General features: G+C 37.4%; 1 long non-coding RNA gene across 1 annotated transcript in view; it reads right to left on the minus strand.

The window, feature by feature from the left end:
• LOC126828448 (uncharacterized) overlaps positions 1–1,110 on the minus strand; it is a 121,228-nt gene extending 120,118 nt beyond the window's left edge. Inside the window, exon 1 of the long non-coding RNA XR_007683077.1 lies at positions 1,002–1,110. This is a non-coding gene — a long non-coding RNA (uncharacterized LOC126828448). The remainder of the gene's footprint in view (positions 1–1,001) is intronic.
• Between the last annotated feature and the right edge of the window lie 14,325 nt (positions 1,111–15,435).

Genomic DNA, 15,435 nt, shown 5'->3' on the forward strand with positions numbered 1-15,435 from the left:
AAAAAAAATGGTTTGAAAACATAAACTAGAAGGGCATAGGGGACGACAATATACCTTCTTGAAATGTGAACGTAAATAAATCTCTAAATACGTTGAAACATTGACCGCTAACGCCGCTGCTCTGGTAAAATATAAGGATTGTTACCAGTCAAGAGTTTTATTGTTAACGGCTTAGGATTAGTACATATTTCAATTGTTACCAAAATTATGAGCAGTGCAGAAGCTACGTTTGTCTTCGTTACCATTTCAGGTCTAATCAGTATCCTACACTGCTTCATTTTTAGTGTTTTATTAAAACAAATAATTTAAGGGTCTACTCGTCTTAAGGTTTGTCAGTGTATATAACGGCTCTATTTCGTCAGACATTGTATGTTCTCTAGTTGAATTACTATGGGATGTACATATTTCAATTGTTACAATCAAGAACTGAGTCACCAAAATTATGTGCAGTACAGAAGCTACGTTTGTCGTCGTTACCATTTCAGGTCTAATCAGTATCCTACACTGCTTCATTTTTAGTGTTTTATTAAAACAAATAATTTAAGGGTCTACTCGTCTTAAGGTTTGTCAGTGTATATAATGGCTCTATTTCGTCAGAAATTGTACGTTCTCTAGTTGAATTACTATGGGATGTACACCTGCAGTTCAATTTTGGCAAATTCGTTCATTCGATTTTCAGTATCGATTGTGCTTATTTTTGGTTCAGATGTAAAATAATTACACTTCCAAAAATTTCACCCCAAGTCGTTCATGATATCTCTATTTGTTTGCATTTTCATATAAGTATACAGGGTGTATTCGACTAACCATAAAAACTGTAATTATTACCTATGGACCTTATGGCTTTGTTCACTCTAAAGTACCCTATTATAAAACAAACATAGCAAGCAAGTTCACAATATATGAATATGAATGTATGAAAGTTGTGTCAACACAGTAACACATGTACTGTAAACAGTTATTTTTTAAACATAAAATACTATGAATAATATGTGACTTACCTCTCCAAATTAAAGATGAATAAAATTAGCTTTATATACCTATGTCTTTCAATTACTATGTATATTATAACGGTTGAAATTGACACACGAGTTCTACTAACATACGTAAGGGAAGACACCAATGTACGTTTGGCTACATTCTCTAGTTATTTACCGTGTAAACAACGAGAAATGATCAGTGAGTGGGCAGAGATTCGGGTGAGTGTTTTTTAAAACCCCTTACGTACACATCTGTCGTATATTGGTTATCTGCTATCGCCGCCTTTTATTAAAATCCATTTAAATAAGAGTAAACATAGCAGGTTTCTGTAGGAGAAGTATTTCGGTGACAATGATATACCTGTTATTATTTAATCATTTTGCAAACTATACAAAACAAATGTTAAAGAGATAAATGTCTATATATAAACTCTAGTAACTGATTCACTCAAAACACATTTATATTGATATCGGGCTACATCCAATGCAAATGTTTTGCTGATTTTTTAAAAAGAAGCAAAAGGTATAACGTGCAGAATGCTGCTTACTTCATATGGGCACCAAATACCGTAACTGCTAAATAACTGTAATATGTAAACTTCAATGGATTCTACCCACAATCGATCTTGTGACGTTGCTATATAAAACTTTGAAATTGTAATTCGCCAAAATCTGCTTGATTGATAAATTACTTACAAACCTAAGCTAAACTAATCATGTAGTTAAGTACTGTTAATTGCGAGATGGAAGAAGATTAAAAAACACCACATTTAAAACACAAATCACAGGGCATCCACACCTCCCCTACAGTTTGCAGAAATTCAAAATTGGTTTCACGCTCGAGTTGAGACAACCTCCCCAAACCCCCACCTATGCACCAGTTCTTCATATTCCTTGAAAAATAACCCGATCATGCTAATAATCGTAATGCAATTGACAACGTTTACTGGAATATGATATATATATGCAAAGTTTCCATTTACGTTACTAGGGTTACCCGTGCATTGAAAATTTTCCCTACAGAAAGTTGGCCTCGACACGGCGAATGTGCACGCTTCAGTAGCTTGTCTGGAAGTGATTTCTCGCTAACTACGCAGTATGATAATACATAGCCATCGCACGTGCAATTCTCTACACATCTATCAACTATTACAGCCGTAAAAAAATCTATTGTTGACGATTCTGAATAGCAGTAATATTTAGTTTTAGAAAGGACGTTCGTTCGTTTTATTTTTTAAATTGCTTTATCATTAACTGTACCGTTAGGAGCGGCATATGTTAGTTTAGTACAAATAATATCTCTGAAACACTTGCGTTAGGCAAGAACATGATACTAGCAGTAGTTTCATTTTACTTTTACAAGGTTCTTAAAACAATTGTTGAGTTGCCTAACGTGCGTGTTTTTAAATTCAATTTCTTGTTCCAGCTTTCTGTTAAGTTTCGTAAAAAAGTAGTCTTAATTATCCCGGAATGGTCGGTAGACTGGTTAATAGAGACTAACCTATTTTTTTACTCAAAAGTGCCCGGATATTATGGCCGACACTCGTAACCATCTTTCAGTGTATTATTAATGGATGGTTAAATTGTCATAGCTTATTAAGGGCAACATGACTGTTTTTTTAGTGACTATAAATGTACGAAACTGATTTAAGGCTTGGTGTACATTTAAATATTGTGGTGTAATTGTCGAGATATTTGGCGATATTTATTTATGTTGGGTCACCCTAACATTACTATACACAATATTATGCCAACTTTTTCCCTGTGAGCTGTGCTACGGCCTACTCTTATTTCACTTAAATACAAAAAGCATTAGAATAATGACTGCACAAACCATCACTTACATCTACATAAATATATATACAGTTTTCGTTGATAATATTCATCAAATTTCATCTTCTTTTGGGGTGTTGTGATTATTAAAACCTGATCAAATCCTTATAAATACTCCACAACAAGTAATCCATTAATCAATTTTTGTTAAGTTCAGGTAAAGAGGTCTGTATGCCGTACTGGATGTTGTTATTAGCATTAAACTTTTATAATTTCATTTCTTTAATTAAGTTAGGTTCCCTTGAAGGTAATTAGAAGGGTGTCTCTGGTTGGTCAGCATTAAACATACATTATGCAAGAGCTAAATCTGCCTATTGTAGGTCTTTCTTTGGGCCTAAAATGTTATCTAAATTATTAATTAGACATTAATTAACTTATCCAGACCATAATCAGCTCTCGATGTCATCGCTAGCCTGCGATATTTAGCGGATTGCAATACATTTTTTGAAAAATAATTAAACGTAAAAATGGATAATCGAGACTTTGTTTTTATCGTACCGACTTTAGTAATGATGATCGAGGCTAGCCTAAAATTCAAAAGCTAATATCGCAGTTCAGAGTGGAGCAATTTGACTGAAATTTTCAGCATATTCTATTTACATTATTTATTTTTTTAACTATTATAGGGAGAACTGTCAACTCTTTATCTAATCTCCCACAATGACCCTTTAACCAAGTATTGTTGTATACATGTATATATTGTCTTGTTATATTTTCATATTTTATCATTGCTTGATAATGACTAGAGAAGCCTAGTCAAAACGTCACTCGGTAAAATGCAGTAATTGTATTTCATAGAATTGTGACCTGTATATTCCAGTTCAATTACAAAATGCCATTGAAACAATTTATCCACATATTTTCTTGTATTTAGGAGAGAGGTCATATAGGTTTGTCTGTTCCTCAATCCCTTTCAATTTCTGAATAAAATATTGTTTAAAAAAATCACTGGCAAGGGGAACCACGCCGGAAACTACAAGAAACTTTCTCGGTCTATAGCAAATTTGGTATGGATCGTCGGTGTGATGACGAACCGTGTCGAATAGCATATGAATACAAAAGACAAGCTAGGTCTATTGGCTACTGCATGGCATACTTGTTCTTTATCATATTTAATTAACTTATATATTATGAAATAATATACATAAGAATTAACCTGTTGCTTTTTAAGAAAGAATAAACGCTCATATACCAGAGCCGAGATCGTAACGTAAACGCTTTTCGGCATAATGATTTCTCAAATCCCTCCAAATCCACCACGGTTACAACTTGTGGCTCAGGGGGTTAGAGGTTGACTCGCTAACCTGGAGTTCTCGTGTTCGATCTTGGTATTGGCCGAGAAAAGTTCATCGGGTTTTCCGGCGTGGTTTCCCGTTGTCCGTAATGCATGACGGAGGGCCTAGCAGGGGATAACTATGGAAGTCTATAACTACCATGCATAATGTCTACTTTTCGCCTCTTCAGAACGCGAAAGTTGAAAAGTAGAAGTTACGACAAAATGTGAGGCGACAACACGCTATACAAGTCAAAATCAACTCGAAAATGAGAAATTAAGAAATATCACACCGCGATAATAGCGCCCCTCGTTTTTTCCTAATTTCTAATTTCGACTTAGTCATATTTTTGCATTTATTGATGTCAGTAAGAAGGCGCCAACACGCATACCAAGCCAAAATGCAACTCGAAAAGTAGAAAATAGGTAATAAAGACACGCGCTATTAGCGACCTATCATTTTGGCTTGCTGTCGTATTGGCGACTTTTCGAGTTTCGCCTCGCAATTAGCGACCTATCATTTTGGCTTTCTGTCATACTGTCGACTTTTCGACTTTCGCCTCGGAAGTTGTTGTAGTCTCAATTTCCCGGGTCGCATTTGAATACGTGCAATCAGGGCTCACACTGTCTTTCATTTTTTTCGTCAAAATGGACAATTTTTATATAAAATAATTTTTCATATTATTTTCCCGCCAACTGGAATATTGTATCTGCCAAAAATGTCTGATAAAAAAAAAAACACCTTAGACTACTATTCAAAAAAAAGTAGGGGATATTTGATTTTGGGGGCATAATACTAAAATATGCAAATGACTACGAAAAAAGTCACTATAGAACCTAACAGAAGAAACATTTCCAGTTACATGTGACGCCCAAACGCACCAATAGCGACCGCATGGAATGCAGGTGATGCTTGGGATCATCATGGGGGTCCAACCCAAGATTTGCACGACTCTGACTTTGAATGTTGCAGTCATTGTGGCATTGAATTCCAGGGTGGAAACATCAGTTTAATTGTTTTAGTGACCAGAAAACAAATTTTGATATGCGTCGGCTTACCCAAAATGAAAGGTTACGTGCCCTTGGCATGCTACAGATCGACACAACACAGGCGGTTGTGGCGCGGACGATGAATGTTTCTCAGTCTGTCATAAGCAGGCTATGGTCCAGATACCGTGATACACAATCTGTACAGGACAGACCACGCTCAGGTCGACCAAGGGCGACAACTCAAGCCCAGGATCGATTTATCCGTACCTTGGCCTTGAGAAATCGTGTCATCACAGCAAATCAGATCAGCGCTCGTCTTCAAACAGACACTGGTGTGAGAGTGAGTGGCCAGACGATTCGGAATCGACTGCATAGGGGTCACCTTCGCGCCCGACGTCTTCGCGTGATCCCTTGTTTGAGAGATCATCACATTCAGGCAAGACGTAGTTGGTGTAGGGATCGTCAACACTGGGATAATCGACGCTGGAGCAATGTGATGTTTTCAGATGAGTCAAGGTTCACTGTTGATTTTTTGGACAGACGTAGGAGGGTGTGGCGTCGTCGAAACGAGCGCTTCCAAGACGTTAACGTCATCAGACATGATCGATTTGGGGGTGGTTCTGTTATGGTGTGGGGAGGCATCACTGTTGCTGGAAGAACGGCTTTACATGTTGTTGCAGGGCGTGTTACAGGCCAGTACTACCGGGACAACATCTTGGCAGTCCATGTTGTGCCGTCCGCACGACGTCATGGCCGCCGTTTCATCTTCCAGGATGACAACGCAAGATGTCACAGGGCCAGGATCGTTACAGGTTACCCCCAACAACAGAACATCACCACATTACCTTGGCCAGCACTGAGTCCCGACCTCTCCCCCATCGAGCATGTCTGGGACATGCTTGGACAGAGGTTACGTCAACGTCAACAACGTCCTGCCAATGTCCAAGAACTTGCTGCTGCGTTGCAACAGGAATGGGACAATCTGGACCAAAATGACCTTAGACGTCTCATTGGGAGTATGCCACGTCGGATCAATGCTTGTTTGGCAAACAGAGGAGGATTTACCCGTTACTGACTTGGTTGTGATGCTGTGGTAACTTTGCTGTTTGACCCCGGGTATCATTTTACCCTTATAATGGTCAGTCTGTGCCTTACTTAGTCTAACGATCATTTGGAATAAATCGATGAATGTGAACTTCATTTCATTTTGTCATTTGTTTCTTCGTCAGTTTCATTAGGTGACTTTAATAACACTTAAAAATCAAATATCCCTTACTTTTTTTGAATAGTATATTATGTAGGCCTATTATAAAACAAATTTCCCGTACCAGTATATACAATGCTTCAGTGGTTTAACACGTGCGCGTGAAATCACAAGGTCAGTCATTGATTAAAGTTGTGTGGTTTCGATTCCCCGCTCAAACATGACAAGGGAGTAGGGTCGCTTGAACAACCTTGTGGGGTTTTTTCCGGGCACCCCAGTTTCTACCCTCTCTCTCTCTCTCTCCCTCTCTCTCTCCATTTTAACTGTGTACATACATCCATTCTTTTCCCTTTTTTTAATATTATCTAGGGAGAGGGCTTTTACATAGGCTAAGTCTGCTTCCCAATTCCATTCAGACATCCTGAATAAAAATATTGTTTATAAAAAAAAAACTCTCGATGCCATCGGATGGCTCTGATTTAAGTAGATTAGAACGGTTCGGTAATTTAATGATTTAATTTAAAAATGGAGAAGCGAAGCTAAACAATACGGTGCTTTCGTCCAATGCACATATCTTTTTAATACTAACCATTGATAACTTCCCACAAAATATAGTAATTTGAATTACATTTTCAATATATTTATTTTGCATTATTTTTTTTTTTTTGAAATATAGCGAGAACGGCCAATTCTTTATCTAAATTTTACATTCTGCCCCTTTAATGTTATATTCATACCATCCTATTCTGGAAACAGTTTTATATAAGCATAAAGTTGCTTGTTACTGTATCCGGTTAAGAATATAATCATTCACTTTATGTCTGTATAAAATTAATCTGAACTAGACCTGCAAGCAGCACTGAAACGGCTTTCAGGAAGCAGAGAGGAAGTTTGTCATACAATCGCCCATTCATCGAGCTACCAAACGATACTTTAGATGTTTTGATGCTGTCACACCCGACGGTGAAATCACGAATTTTGCAAGAGCACCGATTTTTACTGGGGGGTTTTTATATATCGAATATTCTTTCGAGTACTTCCGGTATACGGATCATTGTCGGGATAGATTTAACATGTTGTATGAGAACTTAACTTCCTGCACCAGAAGTTTCAGAAAGATTGGACAGTTTTTAAAAGAAAGGAAAATTAGAAGATATTTAACAATATTTAGTAAATAATTGGTAGTCTGATATTAATGTGTTATCTCCTTTATACCATTAGACCATTAGATGACGATATAACAATTTTTCAACTTTTTTCTAAGATTGTGGCTCTTTTTGGGCCATTTATACTACTGAACTCCATGGAAAACGCATCAATTTTTTTCCCAAATATTTTAGTACTAGGTGGTTTTGTATGTATAATATTATGCAATACTATGAACCATTGTTTCACACAATGCTCCCAAACGCAAAAAATATCAGCCCATGTGCACAAAAAAAAATTGCACGAGATGCACATGAAAAACCCAATATTCACGTGCAGCATTGTGTGTGAGCCCTTTAAAAGCATGTTTTCAACTTAATTTGTTGTTGGACGTGTGAAGGAATCGAGCTAGAGATGCCGAGAGTTATTGAAAATCAACGGAATGAAGCCATGGGAATGTCCAGGGCTGGCATGTCTACACGTGCTATTGTCAGACACTTCAATTGTCATCAGTCCACTATTGTAAGGTTGGTGAAACGTGTTCGAGTTACTGGATCAACACGTGACCGTCAACGTCCTGGTCTACAACGCGTTACAACCCAGGCTCAAGACCGCTACATCCGGGTCACTCATCTGCGTGACAGATTCCGCCCAGCGACTCGAACAGGTGCAGCAGTCGTCGGAAGACATCGACCAGTAAGTGCCAACACCGTAAGAAGTTGTCTATCCTCAGCGATTATCACCGTCAGCGGCGTTTGATATGAGCTCAAGGACACCAGACATGGAGAAGAGTAGACTGGCAAAGTGTGCTCTTCAGTGATGAGAGTCGCTTTCATTTTTATCACGCTGATGACCGTCAACGTGTGTGGAGACGTCTTGGGGGACGTCTTGCAGACTGCTGCGTCTTCGAAACGAATCGATGGGGTGGGGGAAGTGTAATGGTGTGGGGAGGCTTCACATTTCATCACCGGACCGCCCTACACATTTGCAGGGGTCGCGTTAATGCTGTAGCCTACCGTGATGATGTCTTGCAACCAATTGTTGTTCCGATGTTTCGAGCGCACCCACAACTTCAGCACTTCCAACAGGATAATGCACGTCCGCATACCACCCGTTTTAGTATGGACTACCTGGAAGCTAACAACATCAATGTCTTGGACTGGCCAGCCATGTCTCCGAACATGACACCGATAGAACATGTCTGGGATGAGATTGGACGCCGTCTGTATCGGAGACCACAGATGCACACCATTGCTGCTTTAGAAGCTGCTCTTGTCCAAGAATGGAACATAACTTATGGTTAAACTTCATTTCAATAATATGTTTGTGCATTGGGGTCTTTACCAGTGGGGGTGGGGGGGGGGGGAAACCAGATGACCCTATGCCCTGGTCACGTACAGCAGGGTTCTGGATTCCACAGCACTTTGACTTCGTGACAGAAACTTTCGCAGTGGGAGGAAACCCAGGAGATTGGACAGACACTAGTCCTTGTCATGTATAATCTATGACACATCCACATCAATCGATTCAATGATAGACCTCATGATGGAATATGGACGCGTTAACCATTTGGTCCCCCCACCCCCACCCCTCCTTAAAATATGTGACTGGCACTCCCACAGCTGCTTAGGTACAAAATTGCATCAAAGTGGTGCACATTACCAGAAATAGATAATCAATTTAGAAAATTATGGTATGAAGGATTTTTGCCCGGACAGCAGCGCTATAGGGAACTTATTTAGTATTCCAATTTCAACGGATTAAACGAATTAATGTATCGTTGGGTAGCACGATGATTGAACTGTCGTATGATACCAAATTTATAAGGATATTATGACCAGGCAGCAAACTATGGCACGCTGAAAATCAAGTATTTTCTGATTTGGAGCGTTTTTGAACGCCTGTATCTCGAAAACTGCTCCAAGGATTGTTCTTAAACTTTCTCTATCGAGAGTCCTTTCGGTAGTCTTGTGCATGAAACCATCCAATAAGAATTTGAGAAGTCTGGAATAGGATACAAAATGGACTGAAAATTGAAAAAAGTCGAAAAATCGTGAAATTTTGGAAAAATCTCTATGAATTTGTTTATTTTAACAGATTTTCAAAAAAAAGTTATAAATTGAAAAACCTAACCTAATAGCGATTCTAACCATGTATAATATGTAGTCAGTTATTGAAATTTTTGGCACTTTTGAACATAGGATTTCTCAGGGGGGTTTTATCTGATCGGTTAATTTAGTATATCATTATAAAGCCCTGTGCCCATTCAAGTTCCAAAACCGGATGTTAAAACTACCCGACAATGATTCGTATACCGGAAGTAGTTTAAAAAACGAAAAAAAAGTAAAAAAATGAAAAAAAAAATGGCGCTCTTGTTAAAAACTCGACCAAAACAATTAAAGTGTCGTCGGATAGTCCCATGAATAGACTATCTTATGACATCTAAATGATACGAATTCGATGGTTAGGAAATAAATTATGGTACGCGAAAAATCTAGTATTTCCCGTTTTGGTGCATTCTGAGACGCCTTGTTAAAAACTCGAATTCCCCGACGATGATTCGTATACCGGAAGTAGTTTAAAAAACGAAAAAAAAGGTAAAAAAATGAAAAAAAAAATGGCGCTCTTGTTAAAAACTCGACCAAAACAATTAAAGTGTCGTCGGATAGTCCCATGAATAGACTATCTTATGACATCTAAATGATACGAATTCGATGGTTAGGAAATAAATTATGGTACGCGGAAAATCTAGTATTTTCCGTTTTGGTGCATTCTGTGACGCCTTTTTCTCGAAAACGACGCCAACGATTTTTCTTAAACTTTTCTTAATCAGAGTCCTATCGGTGGTTTAGGGTGTGAATCCAAAAATAAAAGCATTGAAATAATATAGGTGGTCCAAAAATGGCTTCAATCTTTGAAAAAATTTGAAAAATAGTGAAACTATTGAAAATGCTCTTTTATATATCTTTTTCTCGAAAACTACTAAATGGATGTTTCTAACACTTCTGGCACAGGAAGTTAAGTATCTATACAACTTGTTAAAGCTATCCCGACAATGATCCAAAAACCGGAAGTAGTCGAAAAAATATCCGATATTTTGAAAAATAATGGACGTTCTTACGACACCCAAATGATACAAATTCGATGCGTAAGGCAATAGATTATGGGACGCTGAAAATCTAGAATTTTCCTTTTTAGAGCCAATTCAGACGCTTTTATCACGAAAACTACTCTAAATTTGTTTCTTAAACTTCGGTTACTTAGGGTCCTAACGGTGGTTTAGGGTGTGAATGCAAATCTAAAAGGGTCAATATAGCATAAACGGTCCAAAAAGGGCCCCAATCTTTGAAAAAATGTCGAAAAAACGCTATATGATTGATATTAATGATAACGCTTGTAACGGTATAAGGGAGGTAACCACTCCTAACAAATTGGACTCAGACTAGCAATTATTTGCTAAATATCGTTACATATCCGATATTTTGAGAAAAAAAACAGTAAAAGATTGGTACTCTGGCGAAAATCGAAATTTCTCCGTCGGGTATCATTGAATCAAAAGAAGTAAATTATCGTTTGGTAGCTGATGTGGCTAGATGGATGCAGAACACTATTAATTTTGCATATCTCGGTAGTGCCGGTTATTTTTAGATATATTTTTTTCCCTCCTTTTATGGCATATTGTTTGCCTATCTGTATTGACATTTTAGTGTAGAATTGATGAAGAGGAATTGAATATCTATGTTCTGCCTGATTTGTTGTCCGTCTCGTTTCTGTTTTGCCATTTTGATTGCCTATCTGTATTGACATTTGGGTGTAGAATTGAGGAAGAGGTATTGAATTTCTATTTTCTGCCTGGTTTAAGACTTTTATGGCGTAATAATACACCAAGTCGAGAAGCGTTTGGTAGCTAATGTGGCTAGATGGATGCAGAACACTATTAATTTTGCATATCTCGGTAATGCCGGTTATTTTTAGATATATTTTTCTCCCTCCTTTTATGCCATCTTGATTGCCTATCTGTATTGACATTTGGGTGTAGAATTTTTATTTTCTGCCTGGTTTGTGACTTTTATGGCGTAATAATACACCAAGTCGAGAAGCGTTGTTTTGTTTTTGCACTAACACGGTCATGATATTCTGTCCCCAGTCTGCTATGAATATCAGTGAATTGAAATTTTGGTGGTCAACCCATATACAAATTCGGTACTCTGATGATCCCATAATGTCATACTAGCTGTGCTGTAAGGGAAGTTATCGGCGAAATTTAGAGAATGGGCTACTGCATGTAGAACATTAGTGATTCAACATTGGAGAAATTATTAGTGGTCTGCCTCCAAATATAGTGGACTAGTAGGATACCCGGAAGTGGTAAACTAACGCCACCTGGCCTATGTTACTCCCCGGTCCGAGAAACCCATATACCCCAAACTTCAGACTCGGGGCAGACCTAGTGTAGCCGCCAACCCCGAACAGACAAACAGACAAACGACAGTCACAAATATTAGTATAGACTAGCAGAATACCCGGCTTCGCTAGGGGATCATAACTCCGAAACTGGAAGTGGTATACTAACGCCACCTGGCCTATGTTACTCCCAGGTCCGAGCTACCCCTATACCCCAAATTTCAGACTCGGGGCAGACCTAGTGTAGCCGCCAACTCCGAACAGACCGGCTTGGCTCGGGGGGTCATAACTCCGAAACCGGAAGTGGTAGACTAACGCCACCTGGCCTATGCTACTCCCCGGTCAGAGCTACCCCTATACCCCAAATTTCAGACTCGGGGCAGACCTAGTGTAGCCGCCAACCCCGAACAGACCGGCTTCGCTCGGGGGTGTTACGCGCGGAGGCAAAGCTAATATTAGAGCTGAATCGACCTAACTTAGTATTGCTAACTTAGTATCATTACGTCAACGTTAATATGTGCCATGTACCAGAGTCAGTATTGTTATTTTTATAAGCTATTTAGTTATAGCTAGATGCATCACTTTGTGACATGTTTGTGATAACTTCCCTGCCCGAGATGCACGAGAATAAAACTATAATTATTGTTATATTATTAGTAGTATCATTAGTAGTCTACAAAAGGTCATAGAATTAGAGATGACATTAACCTGCTATATTATTTAAAGTTTATCTACTCATTTATTGTCAGCCGTTTGGAAGTGTCAAATGGAGGCAGACCGCGTGCGTTTGATTTCACAAAGTCAACGCGTGAGAACTAGTTCTACCCTGGTCGAAATTCAGCTTGTCATGTTTCAATAATTCGTATTAATATGCCCCATCTCAAGGGCGATAGGAATACTTACGCAAGATAGCATACCAATGCAGATTGCACCCGTATTTTTCAAATATTCATCGTCTCGGATTCTGACAAGCTTCATTCACCAACTCCGGCATTTGACTGACGTTTTACACGAGCGTCTGTTCCAGGCACTGTGATTGGCCGTAGTACTCGCGCTAACCTTCGAAGTCATTTCATTGGTTGGTGAGCGCGAGCCGACGTTCCAATCCTTCTGATTAGCGGAGCGTTTAATTAGAGCAGACGACAGGCCTTAGGTTTGACACTTCGGTCTCCGGCAGTCACTGGGCGCAGTCGAATCTAAGGTTACTTTTTAGGCCCATTTTGCCTTAAAGTCGAATCTAAGGTTACTACTTTTTAGGCCCACTTTGCCTTAAAGAAAGTCATGGATACATTGTTGGTAGGTGAATAGCAGCCTATTAATTCCCGTGGTAAACGGTAGAACACTGACTGGCGATTATTTAAGCTGGACTATAGAACTTTTTTTTTGCAAGTTAGGCCATAGATAATACCGTATGATTGCCGACTCGTCTTTAGCCCTTTACGTGATGTTGCGTTCTGGTTCGTGCGAATATTTTTTTGCGCAGGGGGGGTTGTTTACTTCCGGTCTAGCTTTCGACAGTACGTACGCACAGTGACACGCGAAATTGACATTTTTGAAACTTACGTTTATGAAATTAATAAAATGAACACGTATATAAAAATTATATGAAAAAAAAGAACAAGATATCTCCTTCCAAAATATTTTTATATTATTGCAAAAGATGAAATAGCTACTGTGTGACGTTAAGTTGAAAAAAGGTTACAAATGGGCAAAAAATGCCTTTCTTCATTCATGAATCATGTACCGTACCAATTTACACTAAAATTAGGAAATATTTTTGATATAGAGATAATACTTCAAACACCTTTATTTTTATTTTTATAATACTTCAAAAAAAATGTTCTACAATTTAATTTGCAGAAGGAAAAAGGAATCCTGTACATTAAAAGATTTACAAGAGTTGATAAAGGCAACTTCATCCTTGATATCTGATATTTCAATGTTGGCCACACCAATTTGATTTCCTGTTCTTCGGGCTTCGATATAAAAATAAATAGCTAATTACATCATGTGAAAGATGTTTTGTTTAAAAATTTGGAACTATAAGCTTTTGAACAGTACAGCCAAGTACTTTTGGTGTTTAAATAGATGTATGTATTTTTCCAGAAGAACCAAATAAATAAATATAATGAACGTCCATTTCTATAGCGCCAAAATTCAGCAAAAATTGTGTTCATAGCGCTTGGCAAAACATACCTACACGAAGTCTTTAGCTCTAAGTTATCACTTGTTTGTAACAGATGAGTTTTTAAAAATTGTAAGGCACTACATTTATCTCATCATGTTGTTTATATGAATATATGATTACGGTATCCAATATCATTCATGTCATTAACATTTGTTTGCATACTTGACAAATTAGCCTATAGATCTAGTCAAAATTTTTTTACAGAGTTACTTCGTGTAACCGGGGTAATTAACAAGACTGTTTTGTTAGGGTTTTTTTTAAAAAAAAAAAAATTAAACACGTCATCCAAGCGAGAACCAAAATATATTTCTTTATGTCCTAAATTAAAATAAAACAATAACAATAGACATAAATTTGAAGGGGAATTATGTAAGATTTAGATAAAGAGCTGGTCGTTCTCGTTATTAACTATAACATTTCAAAAATAGATAATGCAAATTGAATATATTGAAAATTTACCACCATACCGTTCTAATCTATTTAAAATCTGAGCAATCAGATGGCATCGAGAGTTGATTATGGTCTTTTCATGTTAATAAATGTCTAATTGATAATTTACATAACATTAAGGCCCAAAGAAAGACCTGCAATAAGCAGATTTAGCTCTTACATCATGCCTGTTTAACATTTAAAAACGCATCTTTAATTAACAATACTTTTATGATAAATGCTTAATTCAACTATACAAAATTAAAATCAATAATGATATAATACAATCAAACAATTTAAACCAAATCCCTTGTTGAGTATTAAAATAAAACAAATAAAATAATGAAAATAATAATATCCCCCCCCCCCCTCTCCCCCCCCCCCCCCCCCCAAAAAAAAAAATAAATAAATAAATAGATACATAAAATAAAATACTTTATCAATATATTAATGTCTAGTGTCTCAATATTTATACCCCCTCCCCCCCCCCACCCACACCCACAATATGAAAAGAAGTAAATAACATAAATAAAACATACAATTATTTATCAGTATCACAATAAATCAACATGAAATATATTTGCTTGACAAGCTGGCACTCCCCTAGGCAGCAAACAAAAGACGGGTACCAGTACGTTCTGCTGAAAATACAAAAGATTTTAAAAAAATTTTGTGTAATTAAAAGCTTATATATAGCCAACACAGCAATGTTATTATTCATACCAAACTGTATTTTATATATTTACGATTTATTAATGATCTGCAAGTATTATTTTACAAATTAATGAATTGAAAACTCTATTTTGCCGATTTTTAAAAGTAGGTCAAAGCTGTCAAACTTTGCCTTAACTGGACAACACACGTGTCGAGATTTTCATGAAATGTAATACTTATTTTATTATAATACAATATAATATCAAAATTATAAGATATTCATTTTTATTCTTACCTCGAACATTGCTTCTATTTCTCGTTACCATTTAACCAG

Source organism: Patella vulgata, chromosome 7 (genome assembly GCF_932274485.2).
Source record: "Patella vulgata chromosome 7, xgPatVulg1.2, whole genome shotgun sequence".
Classification (NCBI taxonomy): domain Eukaryota; kingdom Metazoa; phylum Mollusca; class Gastropoda; family Patellidae; genus Patella; species Patella vulgata.